General features: G+C 36.6%; 1 long non-coding RNA gene across 2 annotated transcripts in view; it reads right to left on the reverse strand.

Moving 5' to 3' along the window:
* Positions 1–628: 628 nt before the first annotated feature.
* The window catches only part of LOC135969035 (uncharacterized), a 175,206-nt gene continuing 156,214 nt past the window's right edge, over positions 629–19,620 (reverse strand). For both annotated transcript variants that reach the window (XR_010584088.2, XR_010584087.2), the window contains exon 3: positions 629–1,808. This is a non-coding gene — a long non-coding RNA (uncharacterized lncRNA). The remainder of the gene's footprint in view (positions 1,809–19,620) is intronic.

Below are 19,620 nucleotides of genomic sequence, written 5' to 3' on the forward strand. Positions count from 1 at the left end.
TTCTAAGGATTTATGATCATTTCAATCTTTCCTTTAAACATTCACATTTCTGGTGGAGGACCACCTCTGATTAGCTGATTAAATAAATTACCAGGTAAGTCATTCTCTTCATACGTGACTAGAAAATTAGTTAACAAACTATGCCTAGTAGGCAGTATCACCCTAGTAGACAGTATAATTTGAGTGTCATAAAATATCCTGTCTGTGTGGATTATCTTCCATTTTATTGACAATTTTTTCCCATTGTTTTTAAATTTACGCAAGATTTGTCTTAATCAGGCATGGTAAGATGACAGACACAGAGACAACTACCTTAGCAAGAGGAATTTATTACTTACAATTCCCAGGAAAAGAGGAGATGGTGCTCCTCACAGAGCCACATGAGGAAGCACCAGGGTCTAGTAGGAGGCAGAAGCAGCAAGGGGAAAACACAGGTACAGGACTATATTGTGGCTGCCATGGGAAAGAAAAGGCAGTTCAAGGGAAGTGACTTAAGATTTACTAGTTTAAACAATGTCAGTAGGCTCAGAGCTGTAGATACTACCCCTGGTTGCCTAGTGCTTGGTCCTGGGATAATACTAAGACAGGCGGATAGTGACTCAATAAATTAGGTAGTTGGCAGGCATGGGCTCTGGGTTGGTTTGTTTGCATATGACAGGTGTAATCAGATGACGGTTGTTTTCTATCCCTAGGAATTAGCTAGCCCTGGGAAGGGAAGTCTCTCCTCATCCATCAAGGGCCCCAAAAGTCAAAGCATCATAAAATATAGACAATTTTTGAAACCATGATTAATACACCCATGGGCTATGGTCACTGGGGAAATGAGGGGTACAGGTAGGCCCAGAGCAAAAAAAAAAAAAAAAAAAAGGACAGTACACAGAGGAAAGGGCCTGGCTTCAGAATAACTCCTATATCAGTCAGGGTCCAGCCTGAGAAGTAGAACCAGTAAAAGATAGATAGATAGTGATATGGTTTGTCCGTGTCCCCACCAAAATCTCATGTTGTATTGTGATCCCAATTGTTGGAGGTAAGGCATGGTGGGGATTGACTGAATCATGGGACTGGTTTCTAATGGTTTAGCACCATCCCCCTAGTGCTGTCCCAAGAGAGAGTTCTCATGAGATCTGGTTGTTTGAAAGTGTGTAGCACTTCCCCCTTCATTCACTGTCTCTCTCCTCTTGGCCATGTGAAGACATGCCTTGTTTCTTCTTCACCTTCTGCTATGACTGTACATTTTCTGAGGCTTCCCTAGCCATGACTTCTGTACATCCTGTGGAGCTAGGAGTCAATTAAACCTCTTTCTTCACAAATTACCCAGTCTTGGGTAGCTCTCTATAGAGTGCAAGAATGGACTAATACAGCTAGATAGATCAATAGATGGATAGATAGATAGATAAATGGGTGGATGGATAAATACTTGTTACAGAGATTTGGCTTACACAGTTGTGGGGGCTACTCAAGCAGTCCACATAATGTCTCTACATCTGATTCAAGTGCTTGAAGTCCGCAGCACATGCAGTTAGAAAGGTAATATCATAAAAAAGGCTGGAACCCCAAGAGTAGAAGCTGGAAGCCCACAGATTAGACTGAAGCACATGTCTGCTCTAGATGCCTGTGAGCTTAGTGATGATAGTATTCTGCAGAAGCTAGGGACCTTTGTCCTTGAGCTCTACACACACAATTGACTCAGTTGCTGCTTCATCCCAAGTTGAGTCAGCAGATAAGCAATAGTGTGTTTATGTTACCAAATGGATTCTGCCTCCCTTCCAGCTTCTGAAATCTTGGAAGAATCTCCTTTGCAGCCCATCCTAAACGGAAAAATACAATAAATGAAATTCCAGGAAATGTAGTTTGGCTCAGCAAAGTTGATACATTACAAATCTATCGATAACATCTATCCCTACCAACATGTCCACTTTGTTCATGATACCATTGGAAAATAAGAGGAGTTGCTTGTAATGAAGCCTGACTGATATTCACAGAATGGGTCATTTTATTTACCTGATTATTGAAATCCTCCTCCACTCATGTCACTCTTCGTTGAGCATTCACAGGGGACACTAATATCTTCACATTTTGTAGAGCATTCTATTTACGTATCTCTTCTCCAGTCCCTGAATCCTGGACAGCACCTCTGAACCCATCTGAAGGCTGAGAGACCTCACCGTCTTGAAGAGAATAAAACAGGTGTGACTTGCGTTGCCACCTACTGATTGTAAGCTCCAGGGCCTTGAGTGAACATAGGCAGCAGCCAAGGAGTGGTTACAGAAGGCCTTGAATTAGACCTAATGCTGTGTTTGCTTCAGGTCTCACCCAGTGCAGTCATAGTTGTGACATCAGGTGGCTCAGAGCAGAGACAGAGACTGTTTGAGAGAAAGCAAAAGAAGAACAAAGGTCACTGCCTTATAATCCAGAGAACTTGCCCAGATCTTATCCAAGACCATCAAGGGGGTAATCTCAGAGTTTTGTCCCCAAAAGCAGAAACAGCTTAGATCATAGCACCCAAATTATTTTAAATATCTGGAAATCCTTCCCAGTAAGAAAGGTACAATAAACTCAGTCAGTGAGGACTACAATAAATACCTAACTCTTCAATGCCTGGACACCAAAGAACATCTACTAACAACTCCAACCTGGAAAACATGACCTCACCAAATGAAATAAATAAGGCACCAGGGACCAATCCTGGAGAAACACAGATATGTTATGTTTCAAAGCATTCCAAATAGCTGTGTAGAGGAACCTTAAAGAAATTCAAGATAACACAGAAAAGGAATGCAGAATTCTATCAGATAAACTTAGTAAATAAATTGAAATAATTTAAAAGAATCAAGCAGAAATTTTGGAACTGAAAAAAATGTAATTGACATACTGAAGACTGCATCAGAGTCCTTTACTAACAGAATTCATCAAGCCAAATAAAGAATCAGTGAGACTGAGGACAGGCTACTTGAGAATGCACAGAGGAACAAAAGAAAAAAGAATAAAAATCCATGAAGCATGCTACAGGATCTAGAAAATAGCAGCAAAAGGGTGATTCTAAGAGTTGTTAGTAGAGTTGCTAGTCTTAAAGAGGAGATAAAGAAAGAGATGGGAGTAGAAAGTTTATTCAAAAATGTAATAACAGAGAACGTCCTAAACCTGAAGAAAGATATTGATATTCAAATATAAGAGGATTATAGAACACCAAGCAGATTTAACCCAAAGAAGACTGCCTCAAAGCACTTAATAATCTAACTCCCAAAGCTCGAATATAAAGACAGGATCCTGAAATCAGAAAAAGAGGCATATAACATAAAATGGAACTCCAATACGTCCGACCTAAGACTTTTCAGTGGAAACCTTTCAGGACAGGAGAGAGTGGCATGACATTTTTAAAGCGCTAAAGGGAAAAACATTTACCCTAGAATAGTATATCTAGCAAAAATATCCTTCAAACATGAAAGAGAAACAAAGACCTTCCCAGACAAACAAAGGCTAAGGGATCTTATCAGCACCATACCTGGCCTACAGAAATGCCACAAGGAATACTTCAATCAGAAAGAAAAAGAGTGAGCAATAAATTATCACCTGAGGGTACACAACATGCTGGTAATAGAAAGTACACATAAATTAAAAAAAAAAAACACACACAAAATGAAACACTGCAACTGTGTTATGTAAACTACTCCTATCCTAAGTAGAAAGATTAAATAATGAACCAATCACAAAGAATAACTATAACAACTTTTTAAGACATTATCAGCACATTAATATACAAATAGGAACAAAAAAATGTCAAAAAGCAGGAAGACAAAGTTGAGGTGTAGTATTTTTATTAGTTTTCCGTTTGTTTATGTGAATAATTTTAAGTTGTTATCACGTTAAAATAATGGGTTATAAGGTAACATTTGCAAGCCTCATGGTAACCTCAAATCAAAAAACAAACAATGGAGACACAAAAAAATAAAAAGCTTAAAACTATATTATGTTACTAGAGAAAATCAGCTTCACTAAAGAAAGATAGGAAGGAAAAAAAGGAAGAAGAAATGACCACGAAACCACTAGAAAACAAATAACAAAATGACAAGAGTAAATCCTTACTTATCAATAATAACATGGAATGCAAATGGACCACACTCTTCAATGAAAAGAAATAGAGTGGTTAATAGAATTTTTTAAAAGACAATGCTATCACTTGGACTCGGGAAGGGGAACATCACACACCGGGGCCTATCATGGGGAGGGGGGAGGGGGGAGGGATTGCATTGGGAGTTATACCTGATGTAAATGACGAGTTGATGGGTGCTGACGAGTTGATGGGTGCAGCACAGCAACATGGCACAAGTATACATATGTAACAAACCTGCACGTTATGCACATGTACCCTAGAACTTAAAGTATAATAATAATAAAAAATAAAATAAAAAAGACCCATTGATCAGTTTTCTCCAAGAAACATACTTCACATATAAAGATGCACATAAATTAATCTTAAAGGGCTAGAAAAGCTAGAGCAAAGCAAACCCAAAATTAATAGAAAAAAAATAAAAATCAGAGCAGAAATAAATGAAATTGAAATTGAAAAACTGCAAAAGACCAATGAAATAAAAAGTTGGTGTTTTGAAAATTTAAACAAAATTGACAAACTTTTAGCCAGGCTAACTAAGAAAAAAGGAGAAAAGACACAAATAAATAAAATCAGAAATGGAAAAGGACATATTACACTGATACTGCAGAAATTCAAAGGATTATTAGTGGCTACAATGGGCAACTATATGTCAGTAAATTAGAAAATCTAGTAGAAATTGACAAATTACTAGACATTTACAACCTACCGAGACTGAACCAGGAAGAAATCCAAAACCTGAACAGACCAGTACCAAGTAATAAGATTAAGAATGTAATAAAATTTTCCCATTCAAAAAACAAAAACAAAAAAAAAAAAAACAAACACCAAAACTCAAGACAGCTTCACTGCTGAATTCTGCCAAACATTTAAAGAACTAATACCAGTAGTACTCAACCTATTCCAAAAAATTGAGAAGGGAACACTTCCAAATGTATTCAATGAGGTCAGTATTACCCTGATATGAGAACCAGACAAAAGCATATAAAAAAGAAAACAACATTTTCTTAATCCACTCTGTCACTGATGGACATTTGGGTTGATTCCAAGTCTTTGTTATTGTGAATAGTGCTGCAATAAACATACGTGTGCATGTGTCTTTATAGCAGCATGATTTATAATCCTTTGGGTATATATCCAGTAATGGGATGGCTGGGTCAAATGGTATTTCTAGTCCTAGATCCTTGAGGAATTGCTACACTGTTTTCCACAATGGTTGAACTAGTTTACAGTCTCACCAACAATGTAAAAGTGTTCCTATTTCTCCACATCCTCTCCAGCACCTGTTGTTTCCCGATTTTTTTAATAGATTAAGAAAATGTGGCATATATACACCATGGAATACTATGCAGCCATAAAAAAGGATGAGTTTGTGTCCTTTGTAGGGACATGGATGCAGCTGGAAACCATCATTCTCAGCAAACTATCGCAAGAACAGAAAACCAAACAGCTCATGTTGTCACTCGTAAGTGGGAATTGAACAATGAGATCACTTGGACACAGGAAGGGGAACATCACACACTGGGGCCTATTGTGGGGAGGGGGGAAGGGGGAGGAATAGCATTGGGAGATATACCTAATGTAAATGATGAGTTAATTGGTGCAGCACACCAACATGGCACATGTATACATATGTAACAAACCTGCATGTTGTGCACAATGTACCTTAGAACTGAAAGTATAATAATAATAATAAAGAAAACAACAGGAATCAGTATTCATCATCTCTGGTGAATATTGATGCAAAATCTTCAACAAAATACAAGCAAACCAAATTCCACAATACATTTGAAAGACCATTCATCATGACAAAGTGAAATTTATTCCTTGAATATAAGGCTGGTTCAACATATGCAAATCAAACAATGTGCTACATCACATCAGCAGGATGAATGATAAAAGCCATATGATTATTTCAATTAATGCTCAAAGCCACTTCACAAAATTTGACATCCATTCATAATAAAAACTCTCAATAAACTGGGGATAGGAGAAACATACCTCAACATAATAAGACACAAACTGAAATCCTTTTTTCTAAGACCTGGAACATCACATGGATGCCTACTGTCACCAATGTTATTCAAGATTGTACTGGAAGTCATAACTAGAGAAATCAGACAATAGGAAGATATAAAGGGCCTCCACATTGGAAAGGAAGAAGTCAAATTATCATTGTTTGCAGATGATATAATCTTAAATTTGAAAAAAACCTGAAGACTCTACAAGAAAACTATTAGAACAGATCAACAAATTCATTAAAGTTCCAGAATACAAAATCAACATACAAAAATCAGTATATGCCAATACTGAACAACGTGCAAAAGAAAAAGTAATTCCAATTATAATAGTTGCACATACAATTATATACTTAGGAGTTAATTTAACCAAAAAATGTTCATGGATTGGAAGTATCAATATTGGTAAAATGTCCACCTTACCCAAATCAAAATGCAGATTCAATGCAATCCCTATCAAAATACAAATAACATTTTTCATGGAAACATACATACACACACACACACACACACACACACACAGCACTTTTGAAACTTATTTCAAACACAAAAAGCCCAGACTACGAAAGCTATCCTAAGCAAAAATAACAAAACTAGAGGAATCACATTATCTGACTTCAATTTTACTACAGAGCTATAGTAAACCAAATGCCATCAAACAGACACATAGACAAATGAAACAGAAGGCAGAATCCAGAAAAAAGACACATCCATATAGTAATCTCATTTTTATAAAGGGGTCAAGAACATATATTAGAGAAGAGACAGTCTTTTCAATAAATGGTGCTGGAAAAACTGGATATCCATATCCAAAAGAACAAAATGAGACCCCTTTCTTTCACCTTGTACAAAAACAAAATAAAAATGGATTAAATATTTAAATCTAAGACCTCAAACTATAAAACTACTACAAAGATGCATTGGGGAAAATTTCCAGGAAATTTATCTGGGCAAGGATTTCTTGAACAGTGCCCCCAAAGCACAGGCAACCAAAGCAAAGATAGACAAATGTAATCACATCAAGATAAAAAGCTCCTGCAGAGCAAAGAATACAATCAATAAAGTGAAGGGACAAGGCAAAGAAAAGAAGAAAATACTTGAAAATATTTGCAAATGTTTGCAAAAATACTGATCCAGTGAGGGATTAATAACCGTAATATACAAGGACCTCAAACAACTATATACAGGAATAAAAATAATAACCTGAGAAAAAAAATAGGCAAAAAGTTTGAATAGACATTTCTCGAAAGAAGACATACAAATGGCAATAAGGTACACAAAAAGCTGCTCAACATTACTGATCATTGGAGAAATACAAATCAAATCTACAATGAGATTTCATATCACCTCAGTTAAAATTACTTATATCCAAAACACAGGCCAAAACAAATGGTGGTAAGAATGTGCAGAAAAAAGAACACACATACACTGTTGGTGAAAATGCAAACTAGTACAAACACTACAGGGAACACTTTGAAGGTTCTTCAAAAAACTAAAAATTAAACTACCATATGATCTAGGAATCGTACTGCTGTGTATATACCCAAAAGAAAGGAAGCTCGAATATCAAAGAGATTTTTTGCGCTCCTGTGTTTGTTGCAGCACTGTTTACAATAGGTAAGATTTGGAAGCAACCTAAGTGTCCATCAACAGATAAATGTATAAGATAAAGAAAATGTGGTATAGATACAAAACGAAGTACTATTTAACTGCAAAAAAAGAATGAGATCCAGTCATGAACATTCTAGGCAGTTGGCAAGAGGGCAGAATAAGAGCATCTCTGATATGCAGCTCCCAGAGAGATCGACAAAGAAGGTGGGTGATTCCTGCATTTCCATCTGAGCTTTTGCTGGTGATATCCAGTCAAACAGGGTCTAGACTGGACCTCCAGAAAACTTCAGCAGACCTGCAGCAGAGGGGCCTGACTGTTAGGAGAAAAACTAACAAACAGAAAACAATAGTATCAACATCACCAACATCAAAAACCAATTCTAGATAAATCCACAAAGATGGGGAGAAACCAGTGCAAAAAGGCTGAAAATTCCAAAAACAAGAGCGTCTTTTCTCCTCCAAAGGATCACAACTCCTTGCCAGCAAGGGAACAAAACTGGATGGAGAATGAGTTTGATGAACTGACAGATGTAGGCTTCAGAAGGTGGGTAATAACCAACTCCTCCGAGCTAAAGAAGCATGTTCTAACCCTATTCCAAGGAAGCTAAGAACCTTGAAAAAAAGGTTAGACAAATTGCTAACTAGAATAACCAGCTTAGAGAAGAACATAAACAACGTGATGGAGCTGAAAAGCACAGCATGAGAACTTCGTGAAGCATAGACAAGTATCAATAGCCAAATCGATCAAGCAGAAGAAAAGATATCAGAGATTGAAGATCAAATCAACGAAACAACTTGAGAAGACAAGATTAGAGAATAAAGAGCGAAAAGAAATGAACAAAGCCTCCAATAAATATGGGACTATGTGAAAAGATCAAATCTACATTTCATTGGTGTACCTGAAAGTGACGGGGAGAATGGAACCAGTTGGAAAACACTTTTCAGGATATTATTCAGGAGAACTTCCCCAACCCAGCAAGGCAGGCCAACATTCAAATTCAGGAAATGCAAAGAAAACCAGAAAGATACTCCTCGAGAAGAGCAACCCCAAGACAAATACTTGTCAGATTCACCAAGGTAGAAATGAAGGAAAAAACGTGGAGGGCAGCCAGAGTGAAAGGTAAGGTTATCCGCAAAGGGAAGCCCACCAGACTACCAGCAGATTTCTTGGCAGAAACCCTACAAGGCAGAAGAGAGAGGGGGCCTCAATATTCAGCATTCTTAAAGAAAAGAATTTTCAACCCAGCATTTCATATCCAGCCAAATTCAGCTTCATATGGGAGGGAGAAATAAAATCCTTTATAGACAAACAAATGCTGAGAGATTTTGTTGCCACCAGGCCTGCCTTAAGAGACCTCCTGAAGAAAGCACTAAACGCCGAAAGGAACAACTGGTACCAACCACTTCAAAAACATACAGATTGTAAAGACCATCGACACTATGAAGAAACTACATCAACTAATGGGCAAAATAACCAGGTAGCATCTTAATGACAGAAACAAATTCACACATAACAATATGAACCTTAAATGTAAATGGGCTAAATGCCCCAAATTAAAAGACACAGACTGGCTCATTGGATACAGTCAAGACCCATCAGTGTACTATATTCAGGAGACCCATCTTACATGCAAAGTCATACATAGGCTCAAAATAAAAGGAATGGAGAAAGATTTACCAAGCAAATGGAAAGAAAAAAAAATGCAGGAGTTGCAATCCTAGTCTCCGATAAAACAGACTTTAAACCAACAAAGATGAAAAGAGTCAAATAAGGGCATTACATAATGGTAAAGGGATCAATGCAACAAGAAGAGCTAACTATCCTGAATATATATGCACCCAATACAGGAGGACCCAGATTCATAAAGCAAGTTCTTAAAGACCTAAAAAGAGACTTAGACTCCCACACAATAATAGTGGGAGACTTTAACTCCCCACTGTCAATATTAGATCAATGAAACAGAAAATTAAAAAGGATATCCAGGACTTGAACTGAGCTCTGGACCAAGTGGGCCTAGTAGACATTTACAAAATTCTCCACCCCAAATCTACAGAATATACACTCTTCTCAGTGCCACATCACACTTATTCTAAAATTGATCACATAATTGGAAGTAAAACATTCCTCAGCAATTGCAAAAAAACAGAAATCATAACTGTCTCTCAGACCACATTGCAATTAGAACTCAGGATTAAGAAACTCACTCAAAACCGCACAACTTCATGGAAACTGAACAACCTGCTCCTGAGTGACTCTTGGGTAAATAACAAAATGAATTCAGAAATAAAGATGTTCTTGGAAACCAATGAAAACAAAGACACAATGTACCAGAATCTCTGGGACACATTTAAACAGTGTGTAGAGAGAAATTTATAGCACAAAATGCCCACAAGAGAAATGAGGAAAGATATAAAATCGACACCATAACATCATAATGAAAAAAACTAGAGAATCAAGATCAAACAAATTCAAAAGCTAGCAGAAGAAAAGAAATAACTAAGATCAGAGCAGAACTGAAGGAGATAGAGACAGGAAAAACCCTTCAAAAAATCAATGAATCTAGCAGCTGGTTTTTTGAAAAGATCAACAAAATTGATACACTGCTAGCCAGATTAATAAGGAAGAAAAGAGAGAAGAATCAAAGAGATGCAATAAAAATGATAAAGGAGATATCACCACCGATCCCACAGAAAAACAAACTACCATCAGAGAATACTATAAACACTTCTATGAAAATAAACTAGAAAATCTAGAAGAAATTGATAAATTCCTGGACATATACACACTCTCAAGACTAAACCAGGAAGAAGTCGAATCCCTGAATACTCCAATAACAAGTTCTGAAATTGAGGCAGTAATTAATAGCCTACCAACCAAAAAAATTCCAGAATTATAAGGATTCACAGCAGAATTCTACCAGAGGTACAAAGAGGAGTTGGCACCATTTCTTCTGAAACTATTCCAAACAATAGAAAATGAGGAAACCCTCCCTAACTCGTTTTATGAAGCCAGCATCATCCTGATACCAAATCCTGGCAGAGACAAAACAATAAAAGAAAATCTTAGGCCAATATCCCTGATGAACATCGATGTAAAAATGCTCAATAAAATACTGGCAAACAGAATCCAGCAGCACATCAAAAAGCTTGTCCACCACAATCAAGTCAGTTTCATCCCTAGGATGCAAGCCTGGTTCAATATACACAAATCAATAAATGTAATCCATCACATAAACAGAACCAATTACAAAACCCATGGGATTATCTCAATAGATGCAGAAAAGAACTTTGAGAAAATTCAACAGCCCTTCATACTAAAAACTCGCAGTAAACTAGGTATTTATGGAACATATCTCAAAATAATAAGAGCTACTTTTGACAAACCCCAAAGCAATATCATACTGAATGGGCAAAAACTGGAAACATTCCCTTTGAAAACTGACACAAGACAAGGATGCCCTCTCCCACCACTACTATTCAACATAGTATTGGAAGTTCTAGCTAGGGCAATCGGACAAGAGAAAGAAATAAAGCGTATTCAATTGGGAAAAGAGGAAGTTAAATTGTCCCTGTTTGCAGACAATATGATTGTATATTTAGAAAATCCCATCGTCTCAGCCCAAAATCTCCTTAAGCTGATAAGCAACTTCAGCAAAGTCTCACGATACAAAATCAATGTTCAAAAATCACAAGCATTCCTATACACCAATAACAGACAGAGCCCAATCATCAGTGAACTCTCATTCACAATTGCTACAAAGAGAATAAAATACCTAGGCATACAACTTACAAGGGATGTGAAGGACCTCTTCGAGGAACTACAAACCACTGCTCAAGGAAATAAAAGAGGACACAAACAAACGGAAAAATATTCTATGCTCATGAAGAGAATCAATATCGTGAAAATGGCCATACTGCCCAAAGCAATTTATGGATTCAGTGCTATTTCCATCAAACTACCATTGACTTCCTTCACATGTTTGGAAAAAACTACTTTAAATTTCATATGGAACCAAAAAAGAGCCCACATAGCCAAGACAATCCTAAGTAAAAAGAGCAAAGCTGGAGGCATCACAGTATTTGACTTCAAACTTTCATACAAGGCTACCTTAACCAAAACAGCATGGTACAGGGCAGGGAACGTCACACACTGGGGCATGTTGGGGGTTCGGTGTGGGGGGGAGAGGGATATCATTAGGAGAAATACCTAATGTAGATGATGAGTTGATGGGTGCAGCAAACCACCATGGCACATGTATACCTATGTAACAAACCTGCACGTTTTGCACATGTAATCAAGAACTTAAAGTATAATAATAATTTAAAAAAGAATGAGATCCATTCACTTGCAACAATACGGATGGATCTGGAGTTCATTACGTTGAGTAAAATAAGTGAGACACAGAAAAAAAAATCACATGTTCTCACTAATTTATGGTATCCAAATTCAAAACAATTGAATTCTTGAATATTAAGGATGGAAGGATGCTTACCAAAGGTTGGGAACAATAGTAAGGAGCTTGGGGTGGGGTGGGGGTGGGTGTGGGGAGGTGGGGATTGTTAATGGGTACAAAAAATATAGAGAATGAATAAGACCTACTGTTTCATAGCACAACAGGCTGGCTACGGTCAATATTAACTTAATTGTACATTTTAAAATAAAGAGTGTAACTCAATTGTTTGTTATTTAAAAGATAAATGCTTGAGGGAATGAATACCCTATTCTTCATGATGTGCTTATTTCACATTGCATACCTATATCAATATGCTTCATGTACCCCAGAAATATATGAACCTACTATGTACCCACAAAAAATAAAAATAAAAAATTTAAATAAATACAAATAAATTTTTAAAAAATGTACAGAAGGGCATTACATAATGGGAAAGGGCTCAATTCAACAAGAAGACCTAGCTATCCTAAATATATACACACCCAACACAAGAGCACCCAGATTCAAATAGCAAGTTCTTAGAGAGCTATGAAGAGATTTAAATGACCACACAATAATAGTGGGAGACTTCAATACTCTTCTGACAATATTAGACAGATTATGAAGGCAGAAAAATAACAAAGATATTTAGGACCTGAAGTCAACACTTGACCAAATGGACCTAATAGACATGTAAAGAACACTCCACCCAAAGACAACTCCATAAGAAGAAAATTACGTTCTTCCCATTTGCGCATGGCACGTAATCTGAAATCAACCGCAAAATCAGAAATAAAACAATCCTCAGCATATTAAGAAAACCAAAATCATAATAACCATAACAACATGATCTTGTTTTTTCTTATGGATTCATAGTATTCCATAAAGAATATATACCACATTTTCTTTATCCAACCTATCGTTGATTAGCATCTAAGTTGATTCCATTTCTTTGCTATTGTGAATAGTGCTGTGAACATACTCGTGCATGCGGCTTTATAGTAGAACAATTTCTATTCTATTTGGGTATATATGCAATAGTGGAAATGCTGAATATAATGGTAATTCTGTTTTAAATTCTTTGAGAAATCGCCTAACTTCTTTCCACAGAGGCTGAACTTATTTACATTCCCACCAGTGCTGTATAAGCATTCCTCTTTCTCCACAGCCTCACCAACATCTGTTTTTTTGTTTTGTTTTGTTTTGTTTTGTTTTGTTTTGGACATTTTAGTAATATCCATTCAGACAAGTATGGCAGACAAGTACGAGATAGTATCTCATTGTGGGTTTAATTAGAATTTATCTGATAATTAGTGATGTTGAGAATATTTTAATACGTTCTTGGCCACTTGCATGTCATCTTTTGAGAAGTTTCTGTTAATGTCCTTTGCCTGATTCTTAATGGGCTTATTTGTATTTTGCTTGTTGAATTTAGTTCCTTATAGATCCCAGATATTAGACCTTTTTCAGATGTATGGTTTGTCAGTATTTTCTCCCATTGTTTAGGTTCTCTGTTTACTCTGTTGATAGTTTCTTTTGCTGTGCAGAAGTTCTTCAGTTTAATTTGTTTCCTGCAGGGGCCTTTGAAAACAGTATGCTGAGAATAGATAGGGCTCAAGGACAGTATCTCCAATTGAACTTTAACTCCCGTAGGCGCCAAGAAGGCGGACAGATAAGGAAGAGCATAGAAACAAGGAACTGAGTAGAAGGTTACATCTGGGAAAAGAAAGTTGGTTTTGCATTGCATTCTTTCTGCTGACGTGGGGTTTATAGGGTATAAATAAAGTGAGGCGGAGGCTCTGAGTGCGGCCGCCATGTTCTCCGTGTGTCTTTGTCTTTTGTGTGTTCTTTCATTCTCCACCACCCCCGGCACGGACCCCAACGGTTTCCACTTGTCAATGTTTGTTTTTGTTGCAATTGCTTTTCAGAACTTAGTCATAAATTGTTTACAATAACCATTGTCCAGAATGATATTTCCCTTCTTTTTGAGGGTTTTTATCTAGTTTGAGGTGTTCCATTTCAATCTTTATCTAATCTTGAGCTAATTTCTCTATGTGGTGAAAAATAAGGGTCTATACATAGGGTTATCTATCCATCCCAGCACCACCTGTTGAATAGAGTGTTTTTTCCCCAGTGTTTATTTTGTGTTCAAGATCAGATAGTTTTAGGTGTGTGGTTTGTTTGCTGGGCTCTCTATTATATTCTGTTGGTCTATTGGTCTGTTTTTTGTTTGTTTTTACCAGTACCATGCTCTTTTGGTTACTGTAGCCTTTTAATATAATTTGAAATTGGGTAATGTGATGTTTCCAGCTTTGTTCTTTTTGCTTAGGATTGCTTTGGCTATTTGGCCTCTTTTTTTGGTTCCATATAAATTTAAAAAATTTTGGAATTCTGTGAAAAGTGACATGACTATTTTGGTAGGAAAAGCATTGAATCTGCATATTGTTTTGGGCAGCATGGCCATTTTGACAATATTGATTCTTCCAATCCATAAGCATGGAATGTTTGTTCCATTTGTATGCATCATGTATGATTTCTTTCAACAGTGTTTTGTAGTTTCCCTTGTAGATACCTTTCTATTTCTTGGTTAGATATATTCCTATATATTTTATTTCTTTTTGTAACTATTGTAAATGGAATTGTGCTCCCGACATGTCCCTTAGCATGAATGCTGTTGGTGTAAAGAAATGATTTTATTTCGTGTACATTCATTTTGCACCCTGAAACTTTACTGCAGTTCTAGAAGCTTTTTGGTTGATGTTTTAGGGTTTTCTATGTTTATAGCCATATCATCAGTTAAAATAGATTATTTGACTTTTTTTCCTTCATGTTTGGAAGTCTTTTCTTTCTTTCTCTTTTTTTTTTTTTAATCTTGCCTAATTGCTTGGGGTAGGACATCTAGTACTATGTTGAATAGATTGCTGAATGTGGACATTCTTGTCTTTTCTCTGGTCTTAAAGGGAATGCTTTCAGCTTTTGCCCATTCAGTATGATGTTGGCTGTGGGTTTTATGAAGATGGTTTTTATTATTTTGAGGTGTGTTCTTTTGATGCCTAGTTTGTTGAGGCTTTTTGTTAGGAAGAAATATTGGGTGTTATTGAAAGCTTTTTCTGCATCTATTGAGATGATTATATGTTTTTTGTTTCTAATTTGGCTAATGTGGTGAATCACATTTACTGATTTGCGTATATGAAACCAAAATTCCTTCCCAGGAATAAAGCCTACATAATTGTAGTAAATTAACTTTTTGATGTGCTGCTGGATTTAGTTTGCTAGTGTTATGTTGAGAATTTTTGCATCTATGTTCATCAGAAATATTAACCTGTAGTTTTACCTTTTTGTTGTGCCTTTGCCAGATTTTGGTATCAGGTTAATGCTGGCTTTATAGAATGAGTTTTGGAGAATTCTATCCTGCTCTGTTTTTTGGAATAGTTTCAGTAGAATTGGTAGCAGCCCTTTTTTTTTTTTTTTTTTTTTTTTTTTTTTTTTTTTTTTTTTTTTTGGTACATTGGATAGCATTTGGCTGTGGATCCATCTGGTCCAGGGCTTTTTTTTATTGTTAGGTATTTTATAACTGATTCAATTTCAAAACTCCATATTGATCTGCTCAAGGTTTTAACTTTTTCCTATTTCAATCTTGGGAAGTTGTGTGCTTCCAGGAATTAATTCATTTTGTCTAGGTTTTCTAATTTTTGTGCAAAGAGGTCTTCATCAGGATCTCCGAGTTTTTTTTGTATTTCTGTGAGATAAGATGTAAAGTCATCTTTGTCATTTCTGATTGTGCTCATTGGGATCTCCTCTCTTTTTTCTTTGTTTAGCTAGTGGTCTATCAATCTTTTTTATCCTTTGAAAAAAACCAACTTTTAGTTTTGTTGATTCTTTTGTGTAGATTTTTGGATCTTAATTTCATTCAGTTCTGCCCTGATTTAAGTTGTTTCTTATTTTCTGTTAGCTTTGGGAGGGGTAGGCTTTTTGTTGTTGTTGTTGTTGTTTTCCTGGCTCCTCTAGATGTGATGTTAGGTCAGTAATTTGAGTTATTTTAAACTTTTTGATGTAGTGTTTAGCACTAGAAACAGAATAGAGAGCCCAGCAAACAAACCACACACCTAAAACTGTCTGATCTTAACATTGTTTTTCTTAACACTGCTTTTGTTACATTCTGAAGATATTTGGTATTTTTGTGTCTCTGTTTTAATTTATGGTCAATAATTTTTTTAATTTTTGCACTAATTTTGTTTCTTATTCAAAGTCACTCAGCAGCAAATTATTTAATTTTCACATAACTGTGAAGTTTTGAAAAATCTTCTTGATATTGATTTCTGTTTTTATTCCACCATTATCTGACAATATGGTTTATATTATTTCAAATCTTGTAGATCTATTGTGACTTGCTTTATGGCCAAGCATATGGTCAATCTTAGCATATGTTTCTTGCACAGATGAGAAACATGTGTATTCTGTGGTTGATGAGTGGAGTATTCTCTAGATATGTATTAGGTCCAAAGGGTCAAATGTGGAATTTTAGTTCAGAATTTCTTTGTTAGTGTTCTGCTTTGAGGATCTCTCTAACACTTTCTACAGGATTTTGAATACTCCTATTATTATTGTGTTGCTGTCTAAGTTCACTTGTAGGTCTGTAAGTACTGTTTTAATAAATCTGGGTGCTCTAATGTTGGGTGGGTATATATTGAGGATAATTATCCTTTATTATTATTACTGTTATTGGTTTAACATGTTTTATCTGATATAAAAATAAAAGACTCTGCTCTTTTTTTCTGCTTGTGTGATATATATCTTTTTTCTTCCCTTTACTTTGATAGTATGTGTGCCGTCATATGTGAGATGGTTCTCTTGAAGAGCAGAGCAGATGGTTGGCTTTTGCTTTTTTTATTTTTTGACAGTGTATCTCTCTGTCACCTTTGTGGAGAGCAGTGGCATAATCTTGGCTCACTGCAGCCTCTGTGTCCTGGATTCAAGCAGTTCTTCTGCCTCAGTCTCTTAAGTAGCTAAAAGTATACATGCGCACCCCCATGTCTGGCTAAATTTTTGTGTGTTTTTAGTAGAGATGGGGTTTCACCATGTAGGCCAGCCTGGTCTCAAACTCCTGACTTCAAGAGGTCCACTAGCCTTGCTCTCCCAAAGTGCTGAGGTCACAGGTGTGAGCCACCACACACAGCTGGATCTTGCTCCTTTATCCAACTTGCCATGATGTCCCTTTTAAGCGGGGAGTTTAGGCCATCCACATCCAAGGTTCATATTGATATATGAAGCTTCCATCCTGTCATGATGTTTTTAGCTGATTTATTTGTAGTCTTGATTGTATGGTTACTGAATAGGGTCTGTCGCTATGTATTTATATGTGTTGTAGTAGTAACAGGTATTGTTCTTTCATTTGTATGCTTAGAGTTCCCTTTAAGATCTCTTGTAAGGCTGGTCTCGTGGTAATGAATTCCTTTGGTGCTTGCTTGTATGGAAAGTTTTATTTCTCTTCCACTTATAAAGCTCAGTTTGGTGAGATGTGAAATTCTTGCTCAGATTTTCTCTTTTTTAACAATGCTGGAAATTGACCCTCAATGTACCCTGTCTTTTATGGTGTGTGCTGATAAGTCCACTTTAGCCTAATAGAGTTATTCTGTATGTAAACAAACCTTTTTCTTAGCTCCCTTTGAGATTTTTTTTTTCAGCATTTACTTGAACAGTCTTCGACTATATGCCACAGTGATGTTTGTTTTATTATAGTATCTCAAAAATGTTCTCTGAATATATTTCATCTGGATTTCTAACTCTCTAGCAAGATTAGGATAATTATCTTGAATTATTTTTCCCAATATGTTTTCCAGGTTGTTTAATTTTTCTTTTTCTCTCTCAAGAATGTCAATAGTTCATAGGTTTTGTCATATTACATAATCCCATATTTCTTGAAGGCTTTGTTTATTTTTAAAAATTCTTTATGATTTTTTTGTGACTCCGTTAGTTCAAAAGACCAGTCTTCAAAAAGTGAAATTCTTTCTTCTGCTTGGTGCAGTCTATTAATAAAGTTTTTTATTGTATTTTGAAATTTTTAAAGTGCATTTTTCAATTTCAGAAGCTCTGATTAATGTCTTCTTAAGATGTTTATGTCTTCCTTTATTTGCCAAATTGCTCTAGAAGTAACCTTGTGTTGATTTTCAGCCTTGTCTTGGATCTCCTAGAGCTTCTTTGCAATCTATGTTTTGAGTTCTTTATCTGCCATTTTTTAGTTTTCATTTTGTTTAGGGCACACTGCTGAGAAGCCTGTGTAATCTTCTGGTCGTTGATGTGGTTTGGCTGTGTCCCCACCCAAATACAATCTTGAATTGTAGTTCCCATTATCTCCATGTATCATGGGAGGTACCTGGTGGGAGGTAATTTAATCATGGGGGCAGTTACCCTCATGCTGTCCTCATGATAGTGAATAAGGCTCAACAGATCTGATAGTTTTATAAAGGGGAGTTTCCCTGCACACATGCTCTTGCCTGCCACCATGTAAGACGTGCCTTTGCTCCTCTTTTGTTTTCTGCCATGATTGCGAGGCCTCCCAAGCCATGTGGAATTGTGAGTCCATCAAACCTCTTTTTCCTTATAAATTACCTAATCTTAGGTATTACTTCATAGCAGGATGAAAATGGCTACTACGATGGTTTTACTACATTCAGGTTTTTCTTGGTGCCAGAATTTTTGCTCTGGTTTCTTCTCATTTGAAAACACTGGCACTTCTAATTTTTGCATTTATTTTCATGTAAATAGAATGTTTTTCTTTCTTTCTTCATAATATTTTTTTCTTTTTCTTTCCCTCCTTCACTAGGGGGTGTGACTAAAGAACATTGTGCAGGCTCTTTTGACTTTACTTCTATAGCCATATGTAATTGTTTCAGCAGATTTTATATTGAATGGTGCAGTTTCCCCTATAAGCCAGTAAATTGCACTTACAGGTAAGAGCTGGCTGTGACCAAAGTGGCTGAGTATAAACTTGATCCTTGTTTACTGGCAGAAGCTCTCTGTTGCCTGCGGTAATGGGCTAATTCATGGAGTGCACAATGATGTCAGCTCTTTGCTCAGCCCTGTAGGGGTGGACTAAGATTGATTGGGCTGAATTATGAAGGCCCTTTTACAGGTTCCCCAATGACAGGCACAAGCTCCAGCACTGAAGGGGGATCTAGAGAGTGGCCACCTAGTGCCCAGAGGTGTGCCTAGGCATGGAGCTAGGAAACCTCATCAGCCCCAAGTTCTCTGCATGTTGAGGGGGCAACCTAAACTCCTAATCAAGGAGAAGGGGTGCTCCAGATGCCTGGAGGTCTGCCCGAGAATGGAGAGTAGAGGTCCCCTTTGAACCACAATCGTAGCACAGGAAGAATAGGGCAGTGTAGGCTGCTAATCCAGGTGATCTGGTACTCCAGATGCCTGGAGATATACCTGAACATGGATGACAGTG

Source organism: Macaca fascicularis, chromosome X, assembly GCF_037993035.2.
Source record: "Macaca fascicularis isolate 582-1 chromosome X, T2T-MFA8v1.1".
NCBI classification, from domain to species: domain Eukaryota; kingdom Metazoa; phylum Chordata; class Mammalia; order Primates; family Cercopithecidae; genus Macaca; species Macaca fascicularis.